The 20,012-nt window shown below is 46.4% G+C and overlaps 1 protein-coding gene and 1 pseudogene across 23 annotated transcripts in view; both read right to left on the minus strand.

Moving 5' to 3' along the window:
* COL6A3 (collagen type VI alpha 3 chain) overlaps window positions 1-9,885 on the minus strand; it is a 151,456-nt gene extending 141,571 nt beyond the window's left edge. For 19 of the 23 annotated variants that reach the window (XM_087885859.1, XM_087885845.1, XM_087885855.1 and 16 more), the window contains exon 1: window positions 9,372-9,885. The gene's annotated coding sequence lies outside the window, so the exon portion shown is untranslated. Of the gene's footprint in view, window positions 1-3,970; window positions 4,069-9,371 lie in introns of those variants that run through there. The other 4 variants (XM_087885862.1, XM_087885848.1, XM_087885828.1 and 1 more) reach the window with 1 other exon arrangement.
* A 7,314-nt stretch (window positions 9,886-17,199) lies between these two features.
* LOC148116667 (uncharacterized) lies at window positions 17,200-18,948 on the minus strand (annotated as a pseudogene).
* Window positions 18,949-20,012: the final 1,064 nt, after the last annotated feature.

Raw genomic sequence — 20,012 nt, forward strand, 5'->3', positions numbered from 1 at the left:
CCTGAGACCCCCTTGGACTCCGCACGGCCCACGCGGGCATTCAACGTACAGGACCAGGTATTCACACACAACTATGCGGGGTATCCAACCTGGCTGGTGGGCCGAGTTGTGGCTGTTACTGGCCCCAAGTCATACCACATTGAGCTGGAGGACGGGCAGATCTGGAGGAGGCATATCGACCAACTCAGACACCGCCTGGGGGACACTGAGCTGAGGAACCAGGGCGACTGGTCCGTGACCGGAGGGTCAGAGCAACAATCGCAAAACCTGAGGTTTCCACCCCGAGGAGCACGCTCAACCGCCGACCGGGAAGCAGATGAGCAGGAACCAGGTAGCCCAACAGGGGGACTACTTGCCAACCAGAGCCGCGACCATTCCTCTGGGATTGAGGGCGTCCAGCGGGAAGCGACGGGTTCGGAAGCTGAAGGAACCAGGCCGGAAATCGACTTGCGGGCCGAGGAGCTCCAGGAGGTTCCTTCCCAGGCAGCAGGAGGAACACCAGACTCGACCGCTGCAGCCATGATCCCGGGGATTAGTGAACTATGCAGGTCCAGTAGGAAGCCAGCACGCCCCACCTACCTAGAGGACTACATCACATACGTAAGCAGGGGATTGGACACTGTTCATTCTAGGAGGGGAGGAGTGTTATGTACAGATTGGCTAGAATCTACATAAGTTTTCATGCTCGCCACGGATTGGCTGTAATCTGCATAGGGTTTCATGCTCACCGCTGATTGGCTGCCTGGACCATGGGAGATTTAACCTGCTGTCATTGGCCGGCTGGTCTGCCTGGGGCTCCTTAAAAAGGCAAGCTTCGGCAGCCCAGCCGGCAGAGCGCAGTCATATCTTGCTGGAAATAAAAGGTGCTGAATTCACTAATGACTCTTGCCTGCTGCTTTGCGCCGATCTAACAGAAAGGTTAACTATATACTTTGGGCAGGAGACCCTCAGATCCAGCTTTGCTTCTTCTGTAGCCACTTGTAAAGTATGTAAAGTATGCTTTTGGCTAACCATGGGCCTAAGACTCTTGCTTTCCAACTGACCAAGTTGGGACAGCTGACATCTGCTATTTAACAGCCTCCCTGACCAGGAGGTTGTCTCTTGGTAAATCCCATGGAAACTCTGATTTCAGTATTCATGAGCCAGTTTAAGATTTCATGATCTTTATAATAACCATGTGTTATCTCAATTACTGGGTCAATTCATAGCTCAGAAGTTGGGTAGATATGATTATTTTCTAGTGAAGTTTGACTTTTTGCAATCTATACTACTACCACCCCTCTGGAACCCATTGAGATAGGTTATATCGGACTTGTATAGAATATGAGAAATTCCTGAATGTTGTGGGTATTTATTTATTTATTTATTTATTTATTTATTTATTTATTTATTGGTTCGATTTATATGCCGCCCTTCTCCAGAGACTCAGGGCGGCTTACAATGCGTTAAGCAATAGCCTTCATACTTTTGTATATACCTGCTTAGTAGGGCTTTCGCGCCCCCCCCCCAAGCGGTATTCTTTTTTATACAGTCACCTTATTGCCCCCACAATCCGGGTCCTCATTTTACCTACCTCGAAAGGATGGAAGGCTGAGTCAACCTTGAGAAAAAATTAGAAAAACCTCTAATTTGCTGGAATTATTACAGATATAGATTAGGAGTTTAATCCTCCATCTTGTCCTACCGTTTTTATGGGATCCACCTCAGATTTTGTGACTGAGAACATGAGTAAGACTCTTATGGCAACTCCTGTTACCCCAGGATCATGACCCTTCTCCATTATGGTTAATACAAATTAGATAAAGGGGACTGATGAAGTGAGTCCAAGGGTTAGTGAATGAAATATTGTATAAAGGAGTATCTCTTGCTACTCTTTAGGTCTCAGTGATGGTAATTTCTGGAGTGAGGAGGTTACAGTAATTCAGTGATGAATACTTCAGAACCCCAAGAAATTGGAAGTTTAACAAAGTCGCTCCTTATGTCTATTTTCACTTATCCTACATGACCTTTTTCTTGCTCCTTTATGCCTAAATTGAGATGGAGATAATGCAGAGCACAGGACTAGAAAGCTGCCCTAGCTGGTTCTTATGAGAAAAGAACTGTGCAGAGATATGTCTAAACTACATTTGATATACCCTCCCTAATTTCTTAGATTATGAACTCTTATATCTTATTTTTGAACTACCCACACAGGTAAGTATGTCATAGCTTTCACTGAATCAGTGGATAAATAATAATATTAATAATAAAAATACCACCACTAAAGGAATGCAAGTAGGAAAAAGTATTCTGGGAATAAAACCAAATGAACATTATAAATACGTAACTTGGGGTTGGGGAAATAGGTCACATTGCTACATTTTACAGAATACAACAGTTGCTGGAGACTTATGGCTCTTTCGAGACATCATGTGACATGTTATCTCCTTTCCCACCCTTTCTCCAATTCTGCCAAAACATACAGAGGAATTAAAGGATGAAAATGACAGTCATTAATTCTATCCCTGTAAACTAAGCCAAAAATTTTAGCCTTGAAATTGCTGACATTCATTATTCTAGGTTAAATATGAATAAACAATACTCACCATCATATTTAAACAGATACACAGTTTATTAAAAGGGGGAGAAACTAAATCAAAATAGTTTATTCCAGGAAGTGGATTCCAATAGGAATCTAAAATACTTGCTAAAAATAGAAAAAAGGCATCCCTCAGACAAAGCAGAGGATTCTTAATAGCTTCCAGACAAGGGATAAAGGCATCAGATTAAATGTGGCAACCATGCAAAGACCATAAGTAGTTCCAGACAGGATCTGATCAAGGGTAGCAGGAGGTTCAGGCACAGATCTTGGTAGATATTTTTTTTTTCCTTTGGGGCAGCTATGGAGGATTGGGGAGTTGAGATCCAACTGAGAACAAGGGTGACTTCATAGGAACCATTTCTGGGAGTTAAGTGCAAGGAAATTACAGGACTCCCTCTTCTTCTTTCTCAGGCCTAGAATGCTTGTAAGGAGTCTATGAATCACTATGAGGGAAAGAACTGCACATGGATGACAGAAACTCTGTCCTAACTGAAAAATCCACTGAAACCACTGGAATGATCTGAGCCATTCCAATTTTGGTCAGGAGCAATTGGACATATAGCCAGGAAATGATATTTGGCCAGGAAGACATTTCTCACCCAGGCAACTGATCAGGAAGAGAGTACAAGAAAAAACCTCAAGGCATTTGGCCTGGTTTTTCAAAGATTAGTCATAACAGACATCTCCCCAAGGAAAAGCTTTCCAAACTATTCACAGATTCTTCTTCACTCTTTAGTTTGTATTTTATTATTCTTTCTATAACACACAGTTGATTCACTAAAATTATACATGGATTTGATGCTTTACCTGTTTCGTTGTGTGACTAAGCCTCAATAAAACTAGTCTTAGTTATGCAAAGGAAACTGTTATCCATTGGCATGAGAGAAACAGAATTCCTGCATCACCTGGATCTAATTTTAATCTCAAGAAACAGCTTTCAATGTTCTCAAATGAAAATAACATTTGGTATTTCTCCTAATACAGCTTGCTTATAGTCAGAGGTCCTCCTAGACTCACAGATTCTTTTTCAACAACATCGTGGAGACCAGCCTTTGCACAATTTTAACTTGTATGTCAGTTGCAGCCATGGTCACCCATTAGCAGTGATGTTGGTTGCCCATGTAACATACTGGTTGCCAGTTAGCTTCTAGGTGCAATTCAAAATGGTGCTTGCTATCTTTAAAGTGCAGAGCCTGATTATTTCTTAAGTTACCTTCTCCAGGTTGAATTTGCCTTTCCAGTGAAATAAGAAAGAAAAAGGTCATTGAGGGTCCAAAAATCAAAGGAATGCCAACTACAGGGACTGATGTGGGGAATCTTTAGCAATGGCTCCTCTCCTTTCCAACAGCCCCTCCCCTCCCTGATATTCAAATTAGTTATGTTACTCACAAAGATGGAACCTGAGACCAGGTTATCTAAGGAGCCATCTTCTTCCAATAGTTTCTCTCCATCCAATTCAGTTGAGTAGATTGGGGATGCTGGGGCCCTGTCAACCAAGGAATATTAGCTCAGGTGACATATCTCCTCAGCAGTAAACCCTTCCCTCTAGAACCGTGATGGCGAACCTATGGCACGCATGCCAGAGGTGGCACACAGAGCCCTCTCTGTGGGTACACACGCTGTCACCAGCTGCTCTTCCGGGTTCCATCATGCACATATGCGCCAGCCAGTTGTGCATGCGCACTGGCCAGCTGCTCTCTTCCGGGTTCTGGCGCTCTGGTGCGCACGCACCTCCAGTTTCAGCACTCGGTGCCGAAACGGTTAACCATCACTGCTCTAGAACGTTTTTCATTTGAAGATGACCGAAACCCCATTAGCCTTTCATAATGCTCTAAAGCATTATGAACCCCATTAGCCTTTCATAATGCTCTAAAGCAAGGGTCTCCAAACTTGGCAACATCCAAGACTTGTGGATTTCAACTCCCAGAATTTCTCAGCCAGCATGGCTAGCTAAGGAATTCTGGGATTTGAAGTTCACAAGTCTTAAAATTGCCAAGTTTGGAGAGCCTTCTCTAAAGACCTAGCTATTATGTATGAGCCTGGAACCCTGAAAGTGTTAGGGACCATATTATCTAGTAGTTGAATTGCGAATGTTTATGAAATTATGATAATTCTCTGTTGCCTATTTGTGTTTTTATGGTTTTAATTGTGGTATTGTTTGCCACCCAGCGTCAACTGCATTTAGATGAATGACTACATACATACATGTAATTGACACCCCAATCAATAGGGAGGCATAGAGTCTAGTTGAAGGGTTCTGCTTCCCATTTCCCCTTCTGGGCACAATTATATCAGAGCCTGGCTTCAGAGAGGATAGTGTTGCCCTCACAATAGAAGGCAAGATAGCATTCTTTCATATCTCCTCTTGGAAAGCTTCACTTTTCCTCTATTTCTGTTCCTGTTCACTGTCATAAAAAACACTATTTCTCCCACACTCCGACTTTCTCTCTTTAAAAATTTGAAATTTTTAAAATTTGAAAAATTTGATATTTTGAAAAATTGAAAGTGTTCCATCACTGGAGGCTTCTAAGAAGAGACTGGAATGGTATAGGGTACAGATGGCTAACCTTTTCTGGACTGAGTGCCCAAAGCGTGCGTGCGAATGCGCGCACAGCCCCTGGGCATGCACCCAGCCCCTGCATATATGTGCGCGCGGGGGGGGGGCGCACGCAACCCATGCATGCGCGGCAGAGACCCGACTACCAGCTGGCTGGCAGGAGGCGAGTGTGCATGTGCGGCAGAGCTGAATTGGCGATGGCTCACGTGCCCACAGAGAGAGTGCTGCGTGCCACCTGTAGCACGCATGCCATAGGTTCGCCATCACAGGTATAGGGTGTCCTGCATGAGCAGGGGGTTGGAATAGAAGACCTCTAAGCCCCTTCCAACTCTGTTATTCTGTTCTGTTAATTCTGGCAGTAGTTGCTAGAACATCTGCAGAATTGGTTCTCCTTCCCTTGCCCATACTTTGTGATAGATAACTGTGTGAAAGATAAATCAGAATTGATCCTGCCAGTCAGGTTCCTTTAAAACAGCAGTAAAAATCCTCCATAGAAGTATGACACCAGAGCAGCAGAAAACAGGAAGCAGAGAGAACAATTTGGGAGGAAGCCAAAGGATTTTGTTCTAGGTCTTATTAGCCAGATGGGCCTATCTGTTAGAATGCATTAGATCATGGGTAACAGTAACAGAGTTGGAAGGGACCTTGGAGGTCATCTAGTCCAGCCCCCTGCTCACGCAGGAGACCTGTACTAGGGATTTGAACTGCTGAACTGCCAAACTTTCTGATCAACAAGGTCAGTGTCTTAGCCGCTGAGGGGTGGCAAACTCGATTTCATTGATGGCCACTTCAGGGTTGTGTTTGACCTCATGGGTATGGGGGGCATGGCCATGGTGGGTGTGGCCAGCTTGATGTCACTCATGTCAGGGGTGCCTGTGGTAGCCGGAGCAAAAACAGGCTCCTGACCTCAGATTTTGGCTGCAATGGCCTCCTGCAACCCTCTACCAGTGGAAACGGAGCAGGTGCCATGTGCGACCCTGTGGCCCACGGGCCTTGAGATTGACACCCCTGCATTAGGTCCTCAAGAGCAGTTCCCCATCCTTAGTGCAAGATCATGAAAACACTGGCTTTTAACTATGCTGTATTATGAATCATAGCGGAGGCAAAGAAGTAGTTGGGGCATTAGGTCCTATAAGCAAAACATGTTTTTTACTTTCTAAAACAGGCCATTGTTTGTTTCATTATACATCACCTATAAAGTTTAACAGAAAAGAAGCACATTCACCAACGTTCCCCCCAACATCACCACAATTCTATACCATAAATGTGACTTGTTTACAAAAGTGGAATACAGCAGAAAGTCATGTAGGGACATAAAAACAATTAAACAATGTTGTGCAGGGACATAAAATAATTAACTACATCAACCAATTAAAGTTTCAGTTCCAATTATTTTTATTTTTATTTTTTTAAATTTGATTTATATGCCGTCCTTCTCCGGAGACTCAGGGCGGCTTACAATGCATTAAGCAATAGCCTTCATACTTTTGTATATTTATACAAAGTCAGCTTATTGCCCCCACAAACTGGGTCCTCAATTTACCTACCTTAGAAAGGATGGAAGACTGAGTCAACCAATTTAGCATGTTTTACTGAATGCTTCACCATGTTTAGGATTCTGTTCCAAAAGGCCTTTTGGAAGCCACAGGAATGCCAAACCAGCATCTGTTTGTAACTCTTGAAAGTAGCTGGGTCTTTTCTTTCGATTGCGTGACAGCTGCAGAAAGCAGCAGCCCAGCCACAGAAAAATCACAGCTCTTTTGAAGAACTGCAAATGGATGGTCTGTTCAGGATTCTGTACACTTTGAAGGCTATTTTTGAATTAATTCCAAAGTGCTGCACAGTTCTACCAAATACAGACAGAAATTGTTTTTCATACTTAGGTTAGAACCAGCCTTTAGGGAATAGGAAATGTGTATAAGGTGATCAAGTCATATCACAAATGTCAGAGAGCATTGAATTTTCTCATACCATATTCCATATAATTTCCAACATTTCACAGACAAATTAAATAGGAAGTTAGCAAGCACAAACTGTCATATCAAGAATGATAGCCCAATTCTGTTATTGTCCATTGTTGAAGGTTCTATTTACTGTACACTCTACCATTTAGCTCGCAACCAAGAAATAGTTTTGCTAGCACAGCAAATATCTTAATGTTTAATATCTTCTGGGTCAATTTCTCTCTCCTATGAAGTTCATGGCATTACATATTTTGCTTTAAATACATAGTTTCAGTCATCCGCAGCAGCCAATTTAGGTCAGACAGTATTATCTCCATCCTGTAGAATGGGCTGAAGCTGGCAGAAAAGGAAAAGCCTATCTAGGCCCATACAAAAACATAAATGAATTTGTTATCAAATAATTTAACTTATCACCTTTTTAAAAAAAAGTGGCTATATGAACATATTTTTGTTACTTCCCCACCCACTCCAAGTTCAAGATTTGCCACTTCATTACTAACATCTCCTTTTCAAAAATGTCTGCTTTGTAGAATGTAAATTTAGTTGAACTTCCTGCAAGTTTTAAATCATTTATAAATAATAAAATATAAAACTCTCTGCAGCTTTAGTTGAAACATTAAACATTCTTAACAAGAATGATAATATAGAAATTGATCTAGAATAGTGCCCTTAAAAACCACATTTCAGATTCCTTTCAGTATGATTGCAACACTTTCCAGAGATATCAATTTGCTTAATTAAACTTTCCAACTAGAATTACTTCACAAGAGAAACAAGAATTCACATTGTTAATCTTTCAGACTATATCCGTCTCTTCCTCCTGCTCATCTTGAAGATCTTTATTTATTAACCCCTGCAGAACTGCCTGGTCGCTTCATTTTGCAATAAAAGAGGTATATTGCTGTATGACATGAAAGACTTGCATAGGAAACCTTTTCTCAGCAGCCCATCGTGAGACTGTTATTGTTTAAGATGGATATTGGCTATGTTTATAAGTATCTACCGTTTGAAATAAACATGCATTTGTGGTTCAATTGAGAGCATATGGAGGTGGGACAGCAGAGTAAAAAAAGCTGTGCAGAAAGATAATTGGGCATGGTTCCATCTGCCCAAGTGCATGCCCAATACTCAGAAAATATTCCACAGAGACCAAAATAAGTCCTAGATACATGTTTAACTTTGCATTCCCCAACTCTCCCTATCTGAAACCGACCAATCTTTCCCAGAAGGGCAAGACATTGTTTCACCTTAGTATGTTTATTCCACCTGCATACCCAGTGGTGAGATTCAAGTAATTTAACAAATGGTTCTCTGTCCTAATGATTTCTTCCAACAACCAGTTTGTCAAACTGCTCAGAAAGTTAACAACTGGTTCTCCCGAAGTGGTGCGAACTGGCTGAATCCCACAACTGTGCATATCCCCTGTATTTTCTTCCCCAACAAAACATTGGGGAAGGGCACAGCACTGTTTCAAGATTGAATAGCTTTCCTCAAAAAAAAGGAGTGTGCCATTTTCTGAGGTGTCAAGCTACACACTTATTTACAGGATCTTTTCAGTACTGAATCTGGTACTGTCCCTTCTGAGAATCATCTCCCTTCACTCCTTTTAGTCCCGGTCATTTAGAAAAAGTACAAGGAGAATGGAAAGAGCAATTTAACTCAACCATCCCTAGGTTTGTTTGCTGTATCTCTGGAGTCAATCCTATCATTCCTCATCAGCTCACACCTCTGCTTTCTGCCCACTCCCCATCATTCAAACAGAACTTTTTAAAGCAGAGCAACTACCAAAATGAAGAAACATTATGGCTTTTTCTGGAAAGGATGGTAATAGAAATCCTAGATGTAACTTCACCACAAACAGAACTGACCCCTTAAAACAGAGAATAAAGTTGTAAAAGAGAAGATCCAAACCAATACATTCATAAACAGGAGAAAAGAGGTACATTTCAATGCCGATGTAAGGATTTTCTCTGTCCTCCACTCAAACTATAACGTCTTCAATGAGCACCTTCCCCCCTCCCAACAACAATTAACGACCAACCCATCGTGAGTGCCCACTGAGAGTGGGTTGAAGTTGGCTGCCTCCTGTCAACTCAACGGATGGAACTGTTCCCCCTACCCCCCCCACTGCCCCCACCAGGCATTCTCTCCCGGTTGCCCCTAGTACTTCAGTGTACGCCATCTAAATAATAAACATAGAATTCAATTCAAATTGACAGAGATTCTTAGATAAAAATCCTTTCTATAATAAAGAAAACAAAGTACTTACCCCTGAGTAAATGTAGAATTAAGAATTCCAGGACCTTATTGAAGGAATTATTTGGATATTAAACTCAACTTCTCATTTTGCTAAATGTTCCTGGTTCCCTCTGGTGCTTTTCTCCACAGTGAAGGAGAGGAAGTTGGGATTCTGAACAGTATTCTTTTTTTTAAGACAAATCTCTCCAACTGGGTAGGCACAGTGAAGAACTGAAATCCCTTTTGGTGGAAGAAGCTCAAAACAGGACTGTCTCTAATATTACAATCAAGGCCTCCTCACTCACTGACCCAAACTGTAAATGAAAAGCAGATTTGCTCAAAGAGCAAATAGTTGTTTCTGTTGGCCCCTGTGTGCAAGATGATGTCACAGTTTAGCATTGCCTCCGTTCTAGTTTTACATGAGCTTTCTGCATGAAGTACCTCCTCCCAGTCACCTTTGAGGAAAGGAGAACTAACATTTTCTGTTTTACACGTTGCCACAAGATTATGCATCGGTTGTTTGGGGTGAGTAAAAAATGAGAAATGCAATTAATTTTTACGCATACCACTTTTAAAATGTTAGTTCTGGACTATTTCCTTAACTGTAAATTCTGGAGTCTCTGTTTATGACACTCAAATAACACTGTCCAAATCCTATCTGAATTTTATATTTATAACATTGGAAGTGAACCTCTACCTTCTCTCCTGTTTAAAAAAAATGAATTTCAAAAAATATATAAAATACAAAATAACAAAAAGCAGTAAAATGGGGGAGAGAGGATAAAAAATGACCAAAAAAGCAACAATCTTCTGACTTTCTTCAGCACAGGTATAAATATATAGTAAAGTAACCTCTTGCTCTAAGTTAAAACAAAAACAAGAATGGAATGGAATGGAATGGAATGGAATGGAATGGAATAGAACAGAACAGAACAGAACAGAACAGAACAGAACAGAACAGAACAGAACAGAACAGAACAGAATAGAATAGAATAGAATAGAATAGCTGGAAGGGACCTTGGAGGTCTTCTAGTCCAGCCCCCTACTCAAGCAGAAGAACCTATACCAGTGATGGCTAACCTTTTTGCCATCGCGTGCTGGGAGGGGGTGGGGGAGGTTCGTGCACGCTCGTGCCCACACCCATAATTCTATGTGCCCCGCCCTGTGCATGGACCCACAACCTCCCTCCCCCCCCTGCTCCTGGCATGCATTGGCCTGATAGGCCTGTTTTTCTTTCCCACCTGGCTCCAGTTCCTCTCTATGCATCTGGGGAGGGTTAAAACAGTCTTCCCCACTCTCTCGGAGGCCCTCTGGAGGCCTGAAATGGCCCATTTCCCAACTCCTGGTTGGACAGAAAGTGACTTTTTTGCTGTCCCCAGCCTTCAGAGCCTCTCTAGGCTGAGAATTATAAATGACACTGAGAAGCCACATGGCTGTGCTGGCTGGGAGGATGCTCACCTCCCTGGCTGAGAAGCCGCCTGGCTGCGCTGGCCGGGAGGACACTCAACCCCCTGGCTGAGAAGCTGCATGGCTACACTGGCCAGGAAGACACTTGCCCACCGGGCTGGGAAGATGCATGGCCGCACTGGCCGGGAGGACACTGGGGTCCCCATTTGTAACAACCAGAGGGCAAATGTATGCCTGTATCTACCTCACTAGTTGCTGGGCAATTTATCTACTCCACCTGTATTTATATATTCTTCAAATTATGTTTAAACTTTAAAAGAAATGGGAAGCTGACTTGCCACAAAGCAAAACACCATCCTCCAGAAAAACCATTGATTGATTGATTGATTGATTGATATTCCATCATTATTTGTATAAGTTATTCAAAGCAGCAAACATTCCAAATATCCCTCCTCCTTCTATTTTCCCCACCACAGTCCTGTGAGGTAGGCTGGGCTGAGAGAAGGAATGACAGGCCTAAAATCAGCCAGTCAGTTGTTAACTCACTGAGCCATTTCTGAACTTTTCTGCAATGTGAAAAAGAGAGCTATCTGCAGCCAGTATTTTGTTTAGAAGTGCGTCCACTTGTCTTGAAAAAACAGAAAAATTATAAGCATAGGACTGTGCATTGCTATGGTGGACAGGGATGCATTTATCTGTAATTCTTTAAACAAAATATTGCCTTTTCTGGGGAAGAAAGGCAGCTGCATAATCCCAGGAAGATGCATAATCGTAGGGGAAAAAATGGAGCTGCCTTAAAGAATTGCAAACAGATGCAGCATTCCTTTCTCTGTGCTCTGCAAAATATATATTTTTTGCATTTGAATAAAAAATGCAGTGATACAGTACAAGAGGGCAAGTAAGAATACACAATTAAGAAATGTTATTTGAAATAGGTGCTTTGTAAACTTATCTGTGGCAAGTCTTCCCGGCCACCGTTCTGCAAAAGCATTCACAACAATAAATATGCATCAGAATCCAAATATAGGGTTCCAAATTTAGCTGACATTTATGGCTGTTTATTTTGTTTCTACTATTAGTAAAGAAATGAGTGAAAAATCATCATTTTTATAATTATTCCTGAAGTGATGTGTGTGTAAAAGGCAGCACTGATCACTGATCATAACAGCACAGGAACAGGCACTAAGCACCAGATCCATAGACGCAGGGATTTACTACACTAGATAGAACCCAAGGGATAGATCAGTGTCTCTCAGCTGAAAGGTGTATGAAGTTTAACTCCCAGACTTGTCCAGCCAACCATCAAAGAGTTTCCACAGAAGATTGTGGGGAATAATAGAGCTAAGAATCTGTAGGAGTTCCAGATCCAGAAGGACAGGCAGGCATTAGATAATCAACCAGACACTGTAGTAGTAGACAAATTAATAGACAAAGACCAGAAGAGCTTGGGAGGCCACGCAAGTGGGGTGAGTGATGCTGAGTTGGCCACACCCACCCAGTCACATGACCATCAAGCCATGCCCACCCAGTCACATGACCACCAAGCCACGCCCACCCACACACATGACCACCAAGCCATGCCCACCAAACTGCACCCACCAAGCCACGCCCACGAAGCGATTGTTAAAAAATTTGAATCCCACCACTGGATAGGGCCCATTGTTCAAGTTTGTCCAGATCTTTTTGGCTCCTTAGCTTGTCTTTGCGCAGTTGTGCAAAGGCCTTCCTGCCAGTTTAGTATCAGCTGCAAATTGGCTGAGTTGCCCTTCTATTCCCTTATCTAAGTCATTAATGGAGATATTGAAGAGTACTGGGCCTAAGATGGAGCCTTGCTGTATCCCACTGCTTAATTCTCTCCATGTGGATGTAGTACCATTAAGGACTATTCTTTAAGTACGGTTTGTCAGCCAGGTACAAATCCATCTGGTGGTGATGTTGTCTATTCCACATTTTTCTACCTCCTAAATGCGGGAGCCAATCAATTTAAACCTTCAGTCCTTCCACTTGTCAGGTGGACCCGAAGGAATCTTTGCTCAAGATTTCCCTCCTCATTTCCATATTCAGCAGAAATAAAACAAAAATCTAGTTTGCAGTTTGCAGAAATGGGATGAAAATAACAAAATGAAATTAAAATTAAAAGAAACAAATACAGAGTCCATCCCTTAGTGCAGAAATTAAAAACCTTGGCACCAAATAGGGATTCTGGCTTGCCAATCATATCTGGAAAAAAAGATCTTAAACTATCATTGGTTGCAGGACATTCAGTAATATAATGTGGCTGCAAAAAATAAAATCCAATTACAATAAACAAATCAAGTTTTTGAAGTATCAACAATACAGGTAGTCCTTGACTTACAATCACAATTGAGCCCAAAATTTCTGTTGCTAAGTGAGACAGTTGTTGTGAATTATGCCGCATTTTATGACCTTTCTTGCCACAGTTGTTAAGTAAATAATTCCAATTGTTAAGTTAGTACAATGGTTGTTAAGTGAATCTGGCTTCCCCATTGACTGCATGTCAAAAGGTTGCAAAAGATAATCACGTGACACCAGGACACTGCAGTCATCATAAATATGAGTCAATTGCCAAGCGTCTGAATTTTGATCACGTGACCATGAGGATGCTGCAATGGTCAGAAGAGTGAAAAACGGTCATAAATCACTTTTTTTAGTGTCAGTACCTATCTTTCCATCCCTGATAACATTTTCCTAATAAACACTATGGGAAAATTGCCACATGACTTGGACCAAATCAGGCTGTCTCAGATTAAGAGTAAATATCTTTGAAACATTTGTAATAAGAATTAAATAGTTGGCCATAATTTGAGTTTTCAGCACAGGAAACCTGCTGCCTTCAGCTAATCAAATGAAGCCTGCCATACGTTCCTTTATATTATTGCATTGGATTTAACATTTTTAGTTAAATCAATGAGTGGGTTAGCTATTTTGCAAAAGTTGGGCATAGCCACAGTTCTTAATTACTATTACCGTACTAGCTCAAGCTCTGGACATTAAAGCTCATCTTGATAGTCTTATTGTCATTGTTCCTATGATTCCTTCTCTTTTGTGTGTAATATCCTATTGGTTTTAAAGCTTACCAATGTACAAGAACTTTATAAAGCTTATATCAAAATATTGTAAATGGGTAGCAAGATAAAGAGATAGGACGTTGACTTACCTGAAGGTCCGTTCTGAGAGTGGAGAGGCCAGTGGTCACACATGGGCCAATGGCACGATTCAGCCCAGATCGAGTCTGATAGTTGAAAGGCTCCTCCTCCTGTTGCTGCCTCCCAGCTTTCGGACGAGGGATGATCAGACTGATGACGCTCCAGCTGAGCTGAAATAAAGAAAGAAACAGTACACCGGGCGGAACGGACCGGCGGGAAAACAGGGTGGGGGTGACCACTGGCCTCTCCACTCTCAGAACGGACGTTCAGGTAAGTCAACGTCCTTTCTAAGCGAGGGAGAGGCCAGTGGTCACACATGGGACATGCCAAAGCCCATTAGCTAAAGGGAGGGACCCGCCCGGGACGTGGAGCCGCCATCAGCGCATATTTGTTGGAGCACTCGGCGACCGAAGGCCACCTCCGCCGAAGCGAACCTGTCAATTTTATAATGGTGGATGAAGGGGGTAGGAGACGTCCACGTGGCGGCCCAACACACCTCCTGAAGAGGAGCCTGGGTAGCCCAGGCTGCCGAGGTGGCCGCGCTCCGAGTAGAGTGGGCAGTCAGGTGACGAGGCACCTGTAAGTTTTGTGTTCCATAAGCAGTAGTAATAGTGGCCCTTATCCAGCGTCCCACAGTCTGGGAAGATACCTTAAGCCCCAGTGTAGCCGGTAGGAATGACACAAAAAGGCTCTCCGATCGGCGGAAGGAAGAAGTCTGCCGTAAGTACATTCGTAGAGCCCTGCGAACGTCAAGGGAATGCCAGGCACGTTCGCGGGGGTGAGAAGGGTTGGGGCAAAACTCCGGCAGGACTAACTCCTGCGCCCGATGGAAGGGTGTATTCACTTTTGGGATAAAGGTGGGGTCCAAGCGGAGCACCACCCGGTCAGGGTGGAAAATACAAAGGTCGGAACGGGCCGAGAGGGCTGCCAGTTCTGATATTCGCCTGGCGGAAGTAATGGCGACTAAGAACGCCACCTTGTAGGAGAGAAAACGCAAGGCCATCGTCCTGATGGGCTCAAACGGGCCTTGCGTGAGTGCGAGAACGACCTTGGGCAAGTCCCAAGACGGGTACCAGTGAATAGGAGGGGGACGGAGGTTGGAGGCGCCCCGTAGGAAGAGGCATATGAGGGGTCTGTCCGCCAGGGAGCCCCGGGAACCAAAACACAAAATGGAAGATAATGCAGCTACCTGTCTTCGTAGCATGTTAGGAGCCAGTCCAGCATCTAACCCCTCCTGAAGAAACATCAGTACCTGTTTTGTTGACGCTGAACCTGGGTCCTGATGTCTCCTCGAACACCAATGAGCGAAGGATCGCCACGTGGCGCCATAGATCCGTCTCGTGGCTGGCCGCCGTGCAGCCAGGATGGTGTCGATGACTTGGTCCGGTAAGCGGGAGCCCTTCAGGAGACACCGCTCAACCTCCAGGCGGTCAAGTGAAGCCAGTGGACGTCCAGACGTAGAAGGGGTCCCTGGTGTAGAATGACCTCCGCAGGGGGAAGACGCCACGGAGGGAGAATTGACAGCATCTGGAGGTCGGCGAACCACAGGCGACGGGGCCAGTGGGGGGTGATGAGAAGCAGCTCCGCTTGTTCTGCCAGGAGTTTCCGGATGACCCTGGGGATAAGAGGGAGGGGGGAAGGCATAGAGAAGACCCGGAGGCCACCTGCTGTGTAGGGCATCCACCGCCTCCGCTCTCGGGTCGGGAAACCTGGAAAAAAATCGAGGTGTCTGTCGATTGGCATGAGTCGCAAAGAGGTCCACCGTCGGATCCCCGAAGCGAGCTGCTATCCGGAGAAACAGGGCTGGGTCGAGTTGCCACTCGCCCTGATCTACAACGGACCGGCTGAGCCAATCGGCCTGTGTGTTGGATTGCCTGATATGTGAGAGGCCCGAAGGGACCTCAGGTGAGTCTCTGCCCAGGCTCCCAGTCTCTCGGCTTCGTCCATCAGGCTGCGAGAGCGGGTCCCCCCTAGGCGATTTACGTGGGCCTTGGCGGCCATGTTGTCCATCCGAACTATGACATGACGGTCCAGGACCTGTGTTCGAAAGACTCGGAGAGCCAGATGGACGGCTCGGAGCTCTAACCAATTGATGTTGTGGCTCAGGTCCTCCTGAGTCCAGCGACCCTGGGCCATGATGGAATGGAGATGAGTCCCCCAGCCCTGGAGGCTGGCATCCGTCGTCAAGATGACAGGGTTGGCTTCCCGGAAATCCCTCCCCTTGAGAAGGGCCGGGGACAACCACCAGTGAAGAGAGAGTCAGACATTGGAGGGAATGGACACCATCCGGCCGGTGGCCAATAGGCGGCATTTCTGATACGGGAGAAGAAACCACTGCAGAGCCCTGCAGTAGAGACAGGTCCAGGGAACGATCCCTATACAAGAAACCATCTTTCCCAGAAGTTGAGAGAGGGTCACCAGGGAGACGGAATGTCTCCGGACGACGGACCTGACCAGAGACCGCAAGCTGGCCAGGCGCTCCTGGGAAAGGTAGACCCTGCTCTCGACTGTATCGATGATCGCTCCCAGATGTTGTATACGGGTCGTCGGTACCAGGTGGCTCTTGGCAATGTTGATTGAGAAGCCATGAGCCGTCAGGACCTGGAGGGTGGAATTCAGGTCCTGGTGCGCCAGAGCCTCCAAGCTCGACTGGATGAGGAGGTCATCCAGGTAGCACTGGACCCTGACTGGGCGAGCTCAGAGGTGGGCCGCAAGAGCGCCCATCAATTTTGTAAACACTTGGGTAGCCGAGGAGAGGCCGAACGGGAGTGCGCAATACTGGTAATGTTGACCCACATGACAAAATCTGAGGAACTTGGAATATGCCGGATGGATGGGGACGTGTAAATACGCCTCTGTCAGATCTATAGACGAGAGGAGGTCCGCAGTCCGAATACCACCCAGAATGGATTGTAATGACTGCATTTTGAATCGTCGGTAGACAACTCAACGATTCAAGTCCTTTAGATCCAGAATTGCCCTCCAGCCCCCAGAAGATTTCTGGACGATGAACAGGTGCGAATAGAAGCCGTGTCCGAGCTGCTCCTGAGGTACCGGTTCGATGGCCCGAATTTCCAATAAATGCTGAATGGCCGATACCACTAGGAGCCACTTCGCCGGATCCCTCAAGAGGGGGCAGCGTAGAAATCTTTCCGGAGGGGTGGAGAGGAATTCCAGGGAAGGCCCCACCTGACCGTCTCCCTGACCCAGGAGTCCGATGTTGTGGTCTCCCATTGGCTGGTGAACAGAGCCAGGCGGCCCCCAATGGGAGAAACGGACCTGCAGTCAGCGGGACCAGCAGAAGGGGCGCCCGAGGCCCCCCCGAAAGGAGTGCCTGCGGCCCCCCCGAAAGGAGCGTCTGGACTGGCCCCTCTGGGACTGGGGATCCTGGCGATCCGGAGGTCGGGAACGGGGGAAAAAGGGCCTCTGGTTTCTTGATCCCGAGAAGCCAGATTCGGGGTTGCGAAAGGAACGAAAGGGAATGGTGGAACGGAGTTCCGACCGACGGGACAGATTGGGGAGGACGCGTCTTTTATCTCTGGTTTCAATTAAGAGGGGCTCTAGAGACGCCCCAAAGAGAGATGGTCCTGCAAAGGGAGATGAGGCCAGGTGCCATTTCGACTTGGCATCCACCTGCCATTGGCAGAGCCAAAGCAGGTGGGAAGCTACGGAGGCCCCAATGGATTTGGCCGCAAAACGTGACGAATTTAGCGTCGCGTCCGCAGAAAATTCTAGGGCCACCAAGATTTTGTTAATATCTTGCTGTGAGCGGGAATCCGTCAGGGGAAGGCAGTCCCTGAGCTGGCGACGCCACAGGATGGACGCCCTGTTAAAGAAAGAGGACGCCATGGCAGCCTTGGCTGCCCAGGCGGAGGCAAGATGGACCTTGACCAGGGAGTGATCAAGGCGCTTCTCCTCAGGACGCAGAGTCTCCTCAGGGGGCGTGGCAATGTTGGTGGGGCCCGAGAGAGCCACAATGGGTGGGTCAATTGTTGGAACCTGTAACAGAGAGGAAATGTCAGGTGCAAGGTTATATAGACGCCTGTCTAGAGAGTTGGGATTAGGTCCCGAAATGGGACTGGACCATTGACGTTGGAGAATATCTTTGAAGAGTTTGGGTCCAGGAATCTCTTCCACCTCTGAAATGGGCTCCTCAAAGAGAGGAATTGCAGACCCAGTTGGCTCGTCGGATGGCGGAGGGGCCTGGGGGACCCCTAGATGAGTGGTGACCTTCACTTTATGAAGGAGGGACCTAAACAATTGAGGCTTGAATAAGCCGACAAACGAAGGTTGGTCTGGTGCAAGGTCCTCATCCTCAGATAGGTCCTGCTCCCTAATCTCCTGGTCTAAAAGAGAGAGATGGTCGGAAGCAATGGAAGGAGCAACCCCCCTAGCCGGGTTAGAAGGTTCATCATATCGAGACCCCACCACGTCAACTTGAGAAGAGGTGGAGTCAGCAACCCAGGACGAAGTACGTCACTGGAGCTCTAGTTGAACCCCTTTCTGTATAGCCTGCTGGATGAATGATGCCAAATCAGGAGTTATGGAGGAACCAGCAGCCGCCTCTGTAGCCGAGCCTGCAGGAGGTGGGGGGGCCGATGAAGCCGTGACAGGAGAGGCTGCTCTCCAAGGAGAGGGGTCAGATGGAGGGCCAAACAAGGCTTCCTGGACATCAGCCTGTAAGGGGGGCTCTGTAGGATTCCCATCAGGAGACAATTGGGGGAGAGGAGTCACAGAAGTAGCCCTGTCCCCAGAAGGAGTGGAAGCAGAAGGTAGGGGAACCGGGACTGATGCTGAAGGGGTTCCTGAATGTGAAGGGGCCTCCCTAAGAGAAGCCTCCCTAAGGGCTTTTTGGATGGAGCGCTCAATCGCTTCATGAAGGCGCTGCTCCTCTTTGGCTTTTGATGCTTGGGCCTTTGCCTCCTTAGAGGCCTGAGTCCCCTTGGAACGCTTTGGGGGCACTGCAGAAGAGGGACCTGGAGTTGTCTCGTCGGGAGCCGCCCTCTTGGAGGATTTGGAAGGATGAGAAGCCATTGAGCCCTGTAGGGAAAATCGTTTGATACCAATTAATCAGAGATGGAGAAGGCTCCAGACTTTCCCTTTCCCCAAAATGGCGGCTCAGGCCTCGTGGAAGCTCAAATGAGTCCATCAAATGGTGGCCGCTAATCACTGAAGGCCTTAACGGTCCAGAGGCCTAGAAGAGGCCCCGACCAGGCCTCCTGGCAACTCAAAGGAGTCTTCCAAAATGGCGGCCAACATTTACTGAAGGCCCTAATGGCCCAGAGACCTAGAAAGGCCCCGACCCTGATCGTGGCCCGACAGGGGAGAGAAAGGAAGTTAGGGCAAGGGGGAGACTCTTGCACCCACCCCCGAGGGCCTCTGATTGCGCCCGCCTTGCCTGACTGTTGCAATGTCCCACAAAGATTCGCGCTGGGTCAAACTGGCAAGGCAGGAGCGTGTGGGGAAGAAAGCCCCAGGGACACTGAAAGCGTTGCGCGAAGAACGCGAACGCTGCTGCTCCGTCCAATTTGGCGAGGGCTGGCTGAGGCTCAACCCGCCGATCGCCACCAGAATCGTCAGCTGAGAAGCGGCAAAATGTTGATTGTCCCGGCCAGTAAGCGCTCCGATGCACCCCATCCAAGAGCAAAGGTGGCAATTTTCCATGGGCCAAAGAATCCCAAACCCAGAGATCGTCAGTCTTGTCAGAGTCCAGTTTCAATCCGTTGCTCCCCATTCAGCCCCTAACAGCCTCCAAGCACTGTGAGAGGGAGGTCACAGCATTGCTTAAGTCACCATGGGTGGAAATATACAACTGAGTATCATCAGCATATTGATGATATCTGTTGTGGTCTACCAGCAGCCTGAGGAGCTGGCAGTGGAGTCGGACAGTGAGGAGGCTGGGGAGGAACATGGGCTAGTCCTGGAATCTGGGGAAGGCCCGGTGAGGGCTCTGCATCCGAGGCAGAGATGGGACCAGGGCCATCTGGGAGTGATGCACGGACTCTGGAGCCCTCGGAGTCAGACAGCAGAGAGGCAGAGGAACAGGAGAAACCTGTTCCTAGTGCACATATGTGCAGAGCTGCCAGAAGGCAAGAGCA

The sequence above is a fragment of the Pantherophis guttatus genome, chromosome 1 (genome assembly GCF_059756535.1).
Source record: "Pantherophis guttatus breed Tessera chromosome 1, ASM5975653v1, whole genome shotgun sequence".
Classification (NCBI taxonomy): Eukaryota; Metazoa; Chordata; class Lepidosauria; order Squamata; family Colubridae; genus Pantherophis; species Pantherophis guttatus.